A 15,825-nucleotide genomic window follows, 5' to 3' on the forward strand; every position below is an offset into this window, starting at 1 on the left:
AGTTCAGTTGCTATCTTTGTTGTCCAAATGAGCTTGAGCAAGGTGGATCTAGGATGATAATGGGGCTCATCTGTCAGCAGTGTTATGAGAAAAATAGCAGGCCAGTTGCAGTTTAGTGCACAAAACATTGCTGTTAAAGGCTAGTTAGTTCATCAAACTTCATTGAAAATGATGAGTCTTTCCAGTGGTAATTTAGACTAGTAGTCGGAAAACATTTCTAATCGGACTCCAAGGCTGAGTAGCTGTCACATATGGTAAATCTCTACAGAGACTCTGAAAATAGTCTGAGAATTAATGAGCTTCTAATTTCAAGACTGATGTCTCTTGAATACGTTTCCTTTTTGCTCCATGATTCTTCCTCTATCTCTCCGCTCCACCTCCCCAGTCGTATTCACTCCTTTCTGCAAATTCCTTATCTCATAAACAGTCATCAAAGCACTTTTCTGTGCACATGGCTATATGTGTACAATAGAGCCTAAACCAAACTGTATAAGCAGACATTTCAGTATCTTAACCTGCCAGCAAGTGATTGGCATAACTGGAGGAGTGGGGGTACAATGGGCCAAATAAGTTATTTCATGAAAAGATGGCATCAACTTTGTACACAATAACATTTCTTATTAAAACATCAATGAAATGCTGCTATTTCAACATTTTAATGTTTTTATTAGCTGCTAACCTTCATCTTTTCACTGTAGCTTTTCCTCAGATCATTTATTCCATCTTCCTGTCTTCTATCTCAGTTTTTCCTTCTTTTTCTAATTTATGTCTTTCTGCTTTTCCCATTCTGCCTCCTCCCTAATACTCTTTTTCTCTGCTTTGTGTAGGATTTCCAACTCTCATGCTACCCTCCAACACCAGTCTATCCACTGTCTAATTTCCAAGATCATTCCTTCATCCAACTGCATTGCTAATGTGAAATTCACTGCTTTAAATATGTCATTCTAATACATGAATAGCCAAATCTCTGAGCATACATATGGCAATCTAGATGTCTCCAGAAAAATGAGTAGAATCAAATTCACTTGACTGTTAAAGTGTTTTATCATGTACCTGATTTCTGCTTGTTACAAAATGTGACAGGATTTTCTACACCTGTATGTAGGTGTACAGCCATCAGAGAGAAATTAATGTTTTTCTACAAATACACTTGGTCTTTAAGAAGGTCTTGCAGGAAAACATCAATCCTTTTGCAGGACAGGGGACAGAGGAAGCTGGCAATGCTTTTTTTTTTTTTTTTTTTTTTGTAATCTCCATGGCGCTGTTACAGATAGATTTAAAACTGCAAACTGCTTACAGGCCTATTGGCTGGACACTGTAAAAAGTGAGTACAGTAAAATATTGTTCTTTTTCCTCATTAAAGCATTATGAGTCCAGTTTGACATAAAATCCATAAAACATATGGATTTGGGGAACTCTGAATCATTAATAACACAATGGCTTGTTTGTGGAATATATATAAGGGAAAGATGAAGTGGAAATTAAATGTAATTGAAAAGGAAGTGAAATTTTACAAACATAATATCTCTTACCAGTATGGTTTAGTCTACTGGTTTAACTGTAAAGCAGAACAGATTTGGATCATATTTTAATCCAGGTGATTTTAAGTGCAGCTGAAAATGATTTTCTCACCTCCTGACATTTTTTTTTTTTTTTTTTTTTTTTTTTGAGAATCAGCAGGCAGATTATTCTCATTTTGGGGTCACAGCCTGTGTTTTGGCTGGTGACCACACAACATTCAGGTCCCTGAGAGGGCTGTGACCATGAGCAGGGCCATACAGGGAGCAGAGGTGGTATGGGTGAAACCTCCAGGGCTTTGCTGTGGTCATATACAAGCACTGCTCATTCTCCTATCTTGTGTGAGGGGAAGCAAGTCCAAGCTTCGCTGTGTCACACATGACACAGTGACAACAAATCCCAGAGAGATGCCTTTGGTTTTGTTTTGTTTTAATCCTACACTCCGCTGAGAGGTTGGAGAGTTGCTGTGAAAGAAGCAGCTGCTACAGGTCCCAGGCAACTTCTCAGCATCTCTTGCCTCTGTCTATAAGGCTGGATATGCTAGAAATAGTTTGACACAGCTCACATACTACTTGCAGAGGCTGCTGAAGAAAATCTGTAGAGTGAGTATGTGAAGAAGGTACTTGCTGGTGGGGTCTGGGGGGCAGCCAGGATTGGACACAAGGAAACTCTTTGGGTCTCTCTTTGTCCCACATGACCAGATCTTCCATTTTCCCACACTACTTCCCCATCCTGATTCTGTGTTTTTGTGTATCTTTCTGTAATTTCTGGAAATGTGATGATTTTTTTTTTTTTTTACTGTTTTTCATTACTTGGATGTTGAAAGGTAAGCCTCCTCCCTTGTACAGAGATTAACAAAATGAAATTTTGCACTGACAATCTCTGGAGTGCTGTTTTCCTCTAGCACTGCTAACTGGGAATGTAGATATTTCACAAGGGCATCTCCATTTCTTTGAAGTATTGAAGTAATCTGCCAAAACATTATATATAAATATATAGAAACATTATATATAAATATGTAGAAGGATATTTTTGTCTGTTTTGTTTAGAGAGCTGCACTAGCTGAAGCTGACAAGTAGATGGGTTTGTTGCTGATACTAGTTTTTACGCCGATTCTTTCATTCCAACACTTCTGAAAAGCCCAAACAACTCTTCATATGTATGTATTGCAAATTGCTTGACAACTGTTTAGTAATGGCACTAAACTAATTAAATGACAGGTAAATTTTTTATAGCGTAGACTGCAGACTGACAGCCTTGTATGCAAGGCTAGCAAAGTTACAGAAGTAGCCATCTCATATTTACGGAATCCCTTACCAACAATAGAACATTAATCATCAAAATGACATCTGGCATCCATGCTTGTTTGGTTTTTGGGCAGCTCATGAACAAGCACAGACAATTACACCAAATTGCACTGTTTGGTGTTGAAAATAAGGATTATGCTAAGTGTCTCAAACTGATATTTGTCAAGGCTATAAGGTGAATTGATACCAAATCATGAAGATAAGTGAAAATGTGACATTTCTCTAGGTTAGTGAAAAAGCTGTTTGGAAAAAAAAAATAAAAAGACATTCTAGTTCATATCAAGTCTGAGAAATATGGATACAGCATTTTACCAAGGTTCACAGGCAGATGGATAAAGTAAGCAATAAACATTGTTCCTCTGTTGCTGTGTTGTCAAGACTAATGAAAGTGTGTTGAAAAGAGTCCTCAAAATCTGAGTAAGATTTATATTTTGTCAATGGCATGCTCATAGAAGCAGGTTTCATGAACCAATAAAGCAATTCCATGGATGTGTAAATTACAGAATTAACTATTAAATGAAAAAATAAATGCCAGAGCTTTTGGGGACATTGTGTTTGGTGTAATTGTCTGATAAATTTGTTTTAAAATGTAAAAGGATTAAAAATGATCATTACTTAGGCTAGGATTAGTAATAAATAAGCAAAAGCTTTTTCACTAAAGCCCTAGGTGAACAATGGCACTTGAAAATGAAACACTGGCAAAATGCCCATCTCCTCTGGGAAAAGCCCCAAGAGCCAGCAGTTTCTCTTTGTAAGCAAACAGCCTACAGAATGCAAGTGCCTTCCTGATGCATTAAGAACATCTCAACAGGGTACTTTTTGTGTGTTTTTGTGATTACTTGTTTAATCGTAAGTAATGGTTAAATTCACAGAGGCAAACATAGAGATTGTACATTTTTTTTGTCTTCTTGTTGAGGGTCATATATTTACATCTAAACTCGTTTTTGCCTCATCTGTGTGTATGTGTTTTTGGTTTTTAATTTCCTCTTCAAATGTATCCCATGAAAAAGACTGAAATGTGACCACAGACTTTATAAACTGATTTTTCTCACACATGGTTTTAATTTTTTTAATATACGTCTTATGGAAGCAGACACATTCCAGCATGCAAACACATAGCAGGATTTCCCTGCTGCAGTAGTTCTGGCACAAGATACTCGTACAGTTCTTTGTAACGAGCTACCTGTGTGAACAAGGAAGGGTATTCACATGAAAAAAATACAACTCCAAATTCAGGATTTCACACATGAAATGTAAAAACATTGACCATCCTACATTGTTTTGCAAAATATAACTCGGATTGTGATTTACACCCATAGTTCCAGGTCTGGTTCTTTCCTTTTTTTTTTTTTTTTTTTTTTCCCCTGCTGTTATGGTGAGCTTTATAAAATTGTATATTTAATTCTTTTTGAAAATGGCTAAAAGGCCATTTTATCCCCCTTCTTAAAAGAAAACTCAAGTTGCAGATTGTTGGCACGGTAGCATATATAAACAGCAATGGGTTCCTAGAGTGCTCCTATGTGACAGTAAAACCAGCACTGTTTCACCAATAACTGTATGCCACTGACTTTTAAAAACCACATGATTAAAGGCATAGATTGTACCATTCTTCTGTTATTTATACCTGGTACTGTTTTAAAAAACGCACATTTGAGAGTGTAAACACCTGGGCCTAGTTCCCTGCAGAACCTGAAGACCAAAGGGAGGAGCCACCCGTTGCCTGCTCCACAGCGCAGGGCCTGGAGGAGCCAACTGCACACAGGTTTGTTGGCAGCCCTGGGTGGCAGGCCATGCTCTGCCCTGGGGCTGGGGCTGGGGCCAGGGCCACTCGCAGCCAACCCAGCATCATGGAGCAGGAACAGCTGGGTCGCTGTGCTCAGGCCGGGAACACGTCTAGGGAGCAAGGACCCCCGTGACCACTGCTGCAGTTTTTAAAACTTCTTTGTCTTGTCCTTTTCCCCACCCCAAAAATGTGTTTGCTTCCACATTCTACAGGATGCTCAGTACCTGCTAGTACTGGAGAATCGCCTACAAGAGTAACCTAGGAGGTGCTGCTTTAATTCATAGGATCCGTTTGGGGGAAGGTCTGCATTTAACTCTGTGAAGAAAAGGCTGTTGGCATGCACGTGCTTGTGGCTTGCATACAAAAGAGAGGATCTGCTACCTCAGTGTACAAAGTGTTCTAAAGGCTTATATTAGGAATCTGGTCTGACCCCTTCTGCACTGATAAGTACATCCAGGACCAGTGATTTCCTGTCCTTGTGGTCAATTGATGCAAACTGCTCAGTGTCAGCCACTTGTGGAGCATGCTGACCACTTCTCACCAGGTGACATTCACTTCTCACCTCTGCTTGCCTTTCTGTGGTATCTCCAGGGTACTAAAATTTACTTTTTTTTTTTCCTACAGGTTTCTGCTTCAGTTTAATATGTCTGAAATACAGTGAGAACAGGGCTGCGTCATGAGCATTTTCATAGCATGAAACTGCTGTACATCATGGGAGCTGTGGGGATGTGTGAGGGAGCAGAAACACTTGGGAGAGCAATGACCACGTGTCTCTACCCCAAAAGGAAAGAGCTGCTTCTTTCCAAGCAGGACCCAGGGGCAGACAGAGAGGTGAGCTCAGTAGGTGTACACTTTGTGCCTCTGCTTGTGTGCATGGGTGGCACCAGCCGTGGATTTACTTTTTTGCCACCTTGCATATTTTTGCTTGTATTGTTTAAACCTTGAAGTGGAACAAAGTAGAAATATATTTAGATATTTTTTTTCCTACAGAAAAAAAAAGAAAAAAAAAACACAAAAAAACTCCCTGAAGTCAAAATATGTCTTTTTTTTTCTAAGTTTCTGTTGGCAGTGTGGAAGCTGCATTAACATTCAGGCTATGAGCAGGCCTCAGAGGATTGTCCAGCAGCTCTGCATTAGCAGTCTGAATGCAACAGTGCCTTGGTCACAGTCGCTCCCTCTTCCTGAAATTACTCCTCTTTTAAGCTGTCAATTTACAGACTTGGAGCATGCTGTCTTTGTAATGGATACAGATACTCCCCAAACAGATAGTGTTTTCAGATAGGAGATCTCATCAAGTTTCTGGGTCCTATGCACCTGAGTAACATCAACAGGCCAACAAATAGCCACCAATTTTTGGAGTAGCTCTAAACCTGGTTTATACCTAGAGATGATTTCTTTGCAACAGAGTGCTTAGGCTACCCCAAACCAAGCATGATTCTTTTTGCATTCCACTAAAACGGGTGGATCTGTATTTTTGGTGGCACATTTGTAGTTTCTAAAGAAAAACTTAGTGGGATGCTGCCATTATGCACAAAGAAATTAATTTAGATTTTCTAAATGCCTCTGGTCCTATGGAGTAAGGGAAAAGTTTAACATATTGCTTATTTTTTCTGTACAATTCAAACAGCTTTTTTTTGGTGATTTTTTTATTTTAAATGGAACAGAGTAATTTCCTTGTTTATATTTGATATTTTATATTTAATGCTTTTGGTGTTAAGCATGCATTCTGTGTGTGTTTTGCAATGCCTGCCCCCAACACACACACTCCACATATGTTTCCTCTCCTGCTTTGAATAGAAATCTAACACTGCAAGTGAAGAATGCTGAACTACTGTTTCACAAGCTGTCATTTAAGTGATAGATGGCAAATTGGAATTTTGCCATGCAAATTAGTTAATGCTTAGATGAAGACAGTGTTTAACTATTCAAGTAAGATCTCATTCTTGATCAGCTGTTTCAGCTTATATCTCCAGTGAAGCAGACAACTAGCTTTCAACCAGAGCAGACAACTAGAACGCCACAAAACCATCAACTGTGTTCACTTAGTACCATCTCAGCAGATCAAATGATGTTCAAATAGCACTGATCTGTAGCTATCAGCTGGAAACAGCCATGGATGCTGATCCTTCAGGAAAAAAAAAAAAAAAAGCTGTGATAGTTGGTAGTATTTTGAAAAAAGAATTTACATTTCTGGAATCCATAGCAGAAATGTAAAAATCCAACAAACTCACAGTATGACCTTTCTTTTAACAAAAACATATGTAAAATTCACATACAGAGAGTAATATATTTAGAAACTGGGAGCCAGGAATGGTTCCTATAGTGAAGTTCCCTAAGCTTATACTTTAAATGCATATAACCTTTCTTTTAGTAGCTTGCTACTGCTTTTGTTCACAGGAGACCTTTGAAATCTGGGAGGGAGAAAGCCTCTTGGTTATATAAAATGCTCTGTCTTTACCTGATAAAAGTGTATGCCATTATACATTTATAGCACTTCATTTCAACTTATTTTTCTTGAATTCCTTAGGGAAAATTTGGCAACCTTTCAAATAACTGAGAAGGAGCTGTCTACAGAGCTGGTCCCTCCCCCTTAGCAGATCTGCAGCAGCCTTGCTCACCCCTGAGAGGTACCAAAGTTGCCGAAGAGTAGTGGGGAAGGAGAGCATCTGTCCCACTACAGAGCCTCCCCACAGTCCTTCACTGGAGTTTCTCTGAAGGAACTGCCAAGGTCTTTTGGAGGTGAGCAATAATTACAGCTACCTTTAACTGCATCTGGGGCCTTGCAGCTATTCACAGTGATTCATAGAATCATTAAGGTTGGAAAAGACCTCCAAGATCATGGACCAGAGTGGCAGCTGCTTTGCCAGCTAAAGCAGTTTATCCTGTAGTAAAGGTGGTAGTAACTTGTGCTGTGAGTTTATAGTACAATCCCAATGACAATGTATGACATAGATTATAGCAAAATAGATAAGCTATTTCTTAAGAAATGAGGACACGGATAAAAGGACTGCTCTTCACTACAAAAAATGAAATTCAGCCAACTATTCCTTCAACAGTGTGAGCGCTCTCACTCATTTGATAGTGAAGGTGACATTTTGGCATCAATGCCTCAGCTGCTGCCAGGGTGAACCAGCTACACATTTTGTGATGGAGTTTGTGAAGAAGGACAGAGCTTTGAGTTTTCCCCAAGTAACCAGTGTGGGACGCAGGACAGAAGAAAGGAACCTGGGGCTTTTGTCCATGAGAGGGCAGAGAGATGGGAGGAGGAAGACAGACTGGAGAAAACACTGAAAGAAAGACTTCTAGAGACTCTGGTTAGGTGATGGATGGTGGAAAAAGCCCTGGGTTTTGGAATCCACCAAGGAATAGGGAGAGATAAAGTAGGTGATGCACTGGAGAAGGTTGAAGGGGGACATTGAGTTAAAGAGGAGAGCTGTCAGTTTAATGCCACAGGTAGCAATTCTAGTAATGTCTTTTGAACATATCTTTTTCTGTAGTTTTGTAGGTATATGTATAGAACAGACCATTTTTCTCTTCAATAACTTATGTTCTAATCTTGTTTCATTCTTCACATGCTTTTTAGCAGTACCTACACTGCTAGGACATCTACTGGAAGTGATGTAGGTAATCAAATCAGTTTGGGCTAGCCTGGCGTATCTCCCAGTGTTCCGATTCAGAGCTGAAGTGTGTTATCTTTTACAAGATGTTCGTAAAGCAATTCTTTATAAAAGAAGAATGTGCAGCATGCCACCATTTGAAATCTCTTTACGTTTTTTTTTTTCCATTAAAACAATAAATCTTGGCAGCTACCATCTACTGTTTTCTGATTCATAGTTAGCCAATTATATCACTGAGAATGCACTTGATTAGCAAGGACGCAAGTTCAAGGCACTGTCATCTGCCTTTGTGTTGTTCGAATTGTGTCTCAGACACTTACTTTTGTCTTCTGTTCTGTATGTTTATTTCTTCAGTGGTTTTGTTACTCCCTGCTACACAGAGCAGCTCCTTTGCAAACATTCATTCAGCAGTGATCAGTGTACTCTGAGTGCCTTCTAAAAGCTCAGATATTAAAAGAATCCAGTTCCCTCAATCTTTAAGTGTGATCTTCAGTCATGAGAACAGTCTTATAGTTTCAGTAGGAAGATCTACAAGAATAAAAATCGCTTCAGTGAATCAGAGCTCAGAAACCTAGATCCTGTTTTTGTGGTTTACAGATGGAAGAGTTTATGTAAGGTCTGTAGTCAGAAGGGCAAGCACAATAGCTATAATGGAGATGAAGACAATAGGATGGCCTTCATCATGGGCTAACCATGCAGGCATGAATGAATGCCCTTGCTGAATGTTCACAAAACATGCTGAGGCTTGTAAGAGCAGCCGGGCTTCTGTTGCTCCAAAAGCATTAATAACCACCCTATCTGGTGTGCTATGTCACCCTATATAGGGATGCATATACCACAGTTCAGTAAAAAGGAAGCTAATCATAATTCACGTAATACCCCCCCACACACAACATACACAGAACACAACATGACACAACATCACACATGTCCAGAGTGGTCCATGGTTGACCCTGTTGCATCTCATCTCCAAATCATGATGTTAGTAACGGTGACTGACAGTTACCATAACATTCAGGGAAATCAAGCTTCAGTTAAAAATTGTGATACAATCTTTGAAGATTCAGGGCAGCTCTAGATGAAAGACTTTCCCATACTACTATGTTCTCTCTTGGTGAAATCATAACAGTGATTACTTCTGGCACAGACATTTTTACACATAACAAAGTGAGTACCATGAAGCATAAGATTGGACCTTCATTTTCCTATAATCTCAATAGAAGAGAGATTATAGATTCTGAAGAACAAAACACAAATATATGCAGTGAGTGTAAAGGAAATACAGGAAAACAATGAAAGAGTTTCAATTTATTTATATGATTTACTGAATGAAGGTGTTTAAGATTCTGCATTTGAGTACTACAGATAAAATCACAGCATGTCTTCAGATTTGCTCTTCATGCAATCTATTTCATGACAGGATTTTGTCTTTTCACAAAAGAATTTTAAATGTGTCTTTTCTTGCTCTGCTATATTGTGGTGTGACATTCATGTCACACGAGGAAAAGATTTCAATTTTGCAGTGAGAACTGTCTGTTTTTAACTTTGCTTGAGACAGTACAAGACTTTCTGGTGTAAGTCTCCTGCCTCAAAATAACACTTAAGTATTAAATACTCTTAATCAAATCAAACTTTTCAACAGAAGTTCCCTGGCCAACTTTTCCTTTATGCCTAGTTAAGTTACAGGAGAGTGGGCACCAGGCCCTGACTGGTGACTGCCACAGGGAAATATGATAACATTAATAAATGTCAGTTGTACATTTAATCCTCCATGAAGCCTTTAATTAGTCCCTGTCTCTGTTAACAGCACCACAATAGGAATGCAGGAGCTGGAGGTAGTAGGAGAAGCAGGAACTAATATCTTTTCTAGAGCCAGAGAAATGCAGTGCCATGGTGGACATGGATAGGGTGAGGGATACAGCTGGCTGGCAGTGGTACTGCTTACATGAGGTTTGTTTTCCACTCAGGAATGGTTTCCAGTTACCCCTAACTGGAGACCATTTTCTGATGCATTTTCTGTGTTTTTGTCATCTCCCTCCCCGCTGCAACTGTAAGTACAATTTTCACTGATTTACACAAAATGGCCAGGGTGGGATTAAGCTATAGATTACTGTTTTCTTAAGTATCTCTCAAGTATCCACCCCCCCCCCCCCCCCCCGCTTTGTCTTCCTACTTGTGTGTGTCCTTAAAGTAATTTAAACACTGAATAATGTTATCCACATGTGATGCATGTTATGTGACAAGGACTAGAGGCATGGATATGAACAATTTGTGTACACTCATCACATATACACTTAACCTATTCCTATGATCAAAGCTATTCCTGCCTGTTTTGGTGCTCTGATATCCTGTAAGCCCAGTGGGTTTAGATGCCAGCTGATCCGGTCACAAATGGCCTCATTCAGTAGGGGAGAACATAGTTTTGTGTAGGGTCAAACAGGCATTACATCTCTGTACTTTTTTTTTTTCCCCTTTGGAGATAGGAATTAATGGAACCTTGAAGTAATTCGATTTTGCTTCCTTTTTTTTTTTTTTTTTTTGCTGCTCAACTTCCTCAGTTGCTGCACTTTCGAAAAGAACAGTGTGAGTCTGAAAATCTTATTTAGAAGACCATTGTTAACAACAGTATTAGACCCCATAGAGTTTTCAGATGAAAAGTGTATGCTGAATGAAAAGTATAAACCGAAAATATTTCAGCCGTTGATTCTTTTCTTTATTCATGACACCTTGCTTTTGTCTTCAGCAGAGGGAACACTGTGGAGTGTGAAGTTTTTCTTTTGTTTCTGTTTGCCTTCTCCACCATTTTTCTTTTACATTGACATATCTAAGCATGACAAACCTGTTTGCAAGAAATGGAGGGAATAGATTGGATGGTTTGTTTTTAAAGCTATATGTTTTCAAAAGTCCCAAGTATCATAAATGACCTAATTTTAGAATCAAATCTGACTTGGCTTTTTCCCATTAAAAGGTTCAATTTATTTAGGATATCTTCTGCTATACTTGCTTTCAGAGGCATTTTCTCTACTAATGGACATGACACTCTTTTCCATTTTATCTAGTGTTTATCATGAAGACTATGTAGTGCTATGATCAATTGTCACTAGGAATAACTTTGAAATTTCTCATTACTGCAAGACATTAAGTAGCCAGGCTATGATTTACTTTAGCAAGTGGCTTTTATGTCATCTATATTTCAGAAATTCTGTGACTTGTTTAAATTTCCATTTCCTTGGCAATGTATCTGTGTGTATGGTGAAACAAAGAATTGACTAACATACTGAAAGCATTAGGCATTTGAAGCTGCCCTGTTAGACAAATACAACAGCAGCACGCTGCACCACATGAAACCGAAGCAACCACCTGGAAGGGAAGGAGAGAAGAGCTTAGGCTATTAGTGCAGGCTTTGAAACCATTTTGTCAACAAAATACACTTCTTTAGTTGGACTGCAGAGATAAGGAATGACATGAAAGTGAAAAATTAGAAGGTGCAGCTATCCTAAAAGTCTGAAAATATGCAATGTGTTTCTTCTGGTGTTTTGCATCTGATCTAACTTTTGTTGACTTACAAAACATTGGAATTTTCCCTTATGCAACTTGATTAATCTAAGTGCTATTCAGTGCACTATGGCTATGTAAGACTCCAACCATATCCTCGGTTTAGCATATACCATATGTTCCTTTGTAGTGGCTGCTAGGACTGCAGAGTCCTAGTGCTGTATCTGCTGGAGGAAGGCACTGAAATATGAAGCTGGTGGCAACTGGTGCACCTGCCACATCAGAAACATGATATTTAACTGAGTTTACAGAAGGGTAAAATGCAGTGAAGTAGGAGGATGCAGATGGGATTGGTGTTATTCATAACAACAAACAACTCTTAGAAAACAAACATTTAAGTGAGCTATTTCTTGTATTAAACTAAAACCTGAATATCTGCTGAAAAAATATTCCCCCTGCAAAACCTGTTACTGATTCTCAGATCAAGTACCCTCCTTAGCTCGAGAGTCAGGTACATCTTGCGTGCTGGCAGCTGTGGCACAACACCCATAGCGTGTCCCACATGTGGCATGAACCTCTGCTGGTCGGCTGAATAGTCCTGGTCAGGAGTGTGCGAGGGCGTGGCCAGAACCAGCCCTTCCACTGCGGCATGGTGGGATGCATTGCCTGTCCAACACACTTATAAATGGAGTAAAAGACTTTCTGTTCAGTGTCACATTCAGAAAGAGGAGCTGAAATGCTGTCAGGTTTATGTGACTAACTAGCAATTAACTTGGTAATGAATTTTCCTATCTACCTCCTTGGTTCTTGATATATCTCCTTTATTTTATCAGCCAAAGATCAGCCAAAGTCCAAAATCAAAGGCAGCATCCTTTCCCACCTCAGCAAGTCACAATTTAAACACACTTCACAGTTCATTTGTGAGTATTTTAAAAACAATACTATCATATTTAGGATTAATAGACAAGCAAACATTATTAGCAGCATATGCAGTAATTGTAATATTGCAGAAACCTCCTGCAACAATTTCTTAACAACCTATTCCCCTCATACCCTTAGCTGGGTTTCAGGTATACCCTGACGACTAATGGATTACTTTGGGTGCTACTTGCATAACAACAGTTTAGACTATAGCTACAAGAGAAAATGGCTTTCTCTAACTAGTCTCCATTTTGGTGAGACCGTACAGATATGTTTGCAAATAGCTGTAAAAAACCTAGGTAAAGTTGGTAATTGAATGATGAAAAGATACTTAGTGGATCTGTAGGTCTAGGAAGAAAGAGCAGGTGTGATCTGTGCCTTTATCCTGGCTACATTATTAACAGGCAATGTTAGGTATTGGAACAAACAAATTTTTTCCCTCTGAAACATGTCTGGACAAGAAGAGGGCAATTGCACTCAGGTTTCTTCCTGACATGCAGCCTGGATCCAGCCATCAGATCATCATCCAGAAATGAGGACTGCAGGGTTTACTGTGGAGCAACACCTACTGCACAGCATGGAGAGAGAACATTTGTGCCTCTCTTGGAACTGCACAAACAGACCTGCCAAAATTGTGTCTGGGATACTGAGTATCTTAATAGTTCACTTATTCAATTTATCTGCTTTCTATTTTCTCTTTGACACTTATCATTTTCATAGAAATGCCACTTATAAAATAAAAGCTTCTCTCTATACATACTAATTTTGTTGTTAACATGGTCCTGCACATTTATTTTGGATAGTACATTTTAAAATATTTAAACAGGCTGAAAGTCTGTGATACTTTGATGACTCTCTGGATGTTTTTAGCTTGCCTGAAATATTGTCAAAGGAACAATTTAAAATATTTTATGAAAAAATCAACTACACAAAGAAAATTAGAGTATTATCAGAGCTAAATTTGAAAGGGTCTTGCAGAATACCACAACACTGCAGAGACTCTGCATATTGCTCATGAAGAGCTTTGGGTGCTGTAAAAATCCGGGCCAGAGAGTCAGTGAGTCATCTACAGAAGTTAATTGGAAATACTGCTCTTGGATAGGTCAGAATTAATACGAAGCCTTCTTTATCCCTTCATAACCTTGAAACATGCCCAGAAATAGGGTGAAAGTCTCTCCTCTGTAAAAGTAGAGAGGGATTAGGACTATATTGTGAAACACTGGTATGGGTGCTCTTTTTGTGCCTTCACTGGCTGATAAGGACACTCAGGATGCTGTTCAGCATCTTTTATCTGAGAGGATTGGAACCCAAAACTCTCAGGAGAGTGCCCTAATTAGCACTCTGTGGGGTGGCCAGCCTAGGCTGAGGTTTTGCATGCTCGTTACCTTTTGCTGAAGCTGCTCTGATGTCTGTCAGAGTTTATGTTTACAGGCTTTGTTTCAGTGTGAGCACATGTCCTGACTGTCAGGCCAAGTGGTTAAAGTGGCAGGCCACAGTCTCATATTAAGGCATTTAGAGCATTCTTCCATTGGAAATTTTGGGTTGCATGGCTTTGCAGTGCTGTTAAGGCAAGGTGTGTTTTTTGAAGGTCTATATTAGGCATCTAATTGATACTTTAGATGCCTAAATCTCTTTTAATTCCCCATGAGACCTAGTCTTTAGTATATATTCTTGAGGTTTTCCCAAGAAAGAACTTCTTTTGTAGCTGAGAGAGAAAATTATGCAGAGAAACATTACCTACAGGCTTATTATAAAATCCTGACTGTGCAGTAAAGATACAGCTGCTCGCAATTCATCACCTAACTTTCCTTAAGTTCTATTGGTGGATGGCTTTAATAGCCACATTTCTGTCAGCAGATGTAACACTGCTTGCATTTATAAGCAATATTTAAGCAATATTTAAATATATACATAACTGCTTAAAGCATATTTTTTTATATCTGTTGTGCTGTTTTTTTTTCCCTGTTATTTAAAAGCTGCTTAAAACTACATATTTTTGTCCACTTATCAAAAGGAGCCCTAATTTTGCAGCCTATTCATAGAAAACCTCATTGATATCAGTGAGATTTCATGCTTACTGAGGCCTGCCTATGCAGATTGAATTGTCTATACCCAAATTTAGTAAGGCCATTCAAATACATTAAGTCCATCCTGCCTCACTTATATTCTTACGCATGAGCTATATTCTGTTGACTTTAGCTGAGTATCACCCTGAAATCAGCCGTATGCTAAAGTGCTTTGTTGATTAGAATGGACTAAATCACATGATAAAAATTGAATCTACTGACATACTCATGTCAATCAATGTCAATTTTTCCAACATATTTTTGAAATCTGAAAAAAATATTAAATCTTTTATATTAGTAATAATTAGAAATAAAATGACAGCACTTAAAAAAATAATTCTTCCCACCTTTGCTTCCATGGCTTACATTATTTGTGAAAACACCCCCACTATGTTTTAAAATGATTTCTCTCTACATGTATTGAACCAAGAGACTTTTCTGTTCAATCAATTGAAAGTAATGGGGAAGAAAATTCATTCTTTTGCTTACAGTAAGTTTGAATCTCTGACTGTTGTAGCAGTCTTTACAAACAATGAGCTACATCCTTATTCTGGTTGGTTATGAAAAACAAGGTGCTTATGGATGCAAAATTGGACATATTTTTTGCTTTGAGCAATAAGTTTTGTTCCTTTTGCAGCTCTTGCATGTTTAAAGCTGCTACAAAATAAAGCTAAAAATCTCTTGGGAGGGTAATGAGAAATACAATTACATGTGCAAGTTTCCGCTTTCCTTTTAGTGCTACGCACATTATGCAGACAGATGTAAACTGGAGCTTCAGAGAGCTTGACTGATGAAGGCCTTCATCTTGACCAGAAAAGAACCATTTGGGGATGAAGCTACAGATTATTCTTATTGTCCATGGTCATTCAGTTTTTCACTTCATTTAAAAAAAAAAAAAAAAAGCCAATTATCTTTGGGTGAAGCATTTTCAGTATAGATTATGAATTACTCAGAAATCAACTCTAAACTTAATTTCTCTGATTAATCCTTTATGGATTTTCTTTTCTTATTCAATGCAACGGACTAATGATTATTAATACCACCTGGGAGAAGGAGATTATGCAACACTAGAGTTGCATGATGTCCATACACTAGATGTTTTTTAATTCATCACGCAG

At 38.6% G+C, this 15,825-nt stretch overlaps 1 protein-coding gene across 1 annotated transcript in view; it reads left to right on the top strand.

The window, feature by feature from the left end:
• The window catches only part of LOC308193363 (uncharacterized protein), a 69,763-nt gene that overhangs the window by 5,320 nt on the left and 48,618 nt on the right, over positions 1 to 15,825 (top strand). The window contains exons 2-3 of the mRNA XM_080587998.1: positions 2,568 to 5,439; positions 7,136 to 7,347. The gene's annotated coding sequence lies outside the window, so the exon portion shown is untranslated. The remainder of the gene's footprint in view (positions 1 to 2,567; positions 5,440 to 7,135; positions 7,348 to 15,825) is intronic.

This window comes from Anser brachyrhynchus (genome assembly GCF_964034855.1).
Source record: "Anser brachyrhynchus genome assembly, chromosome: 1".
Taxonomy (NCBI): domain Eukaryota; kingdom Metazoa; phylum Chordata; class Aves; order Anseriformes; family Anatidae; genus Anser; species Anser brachyrhynchus.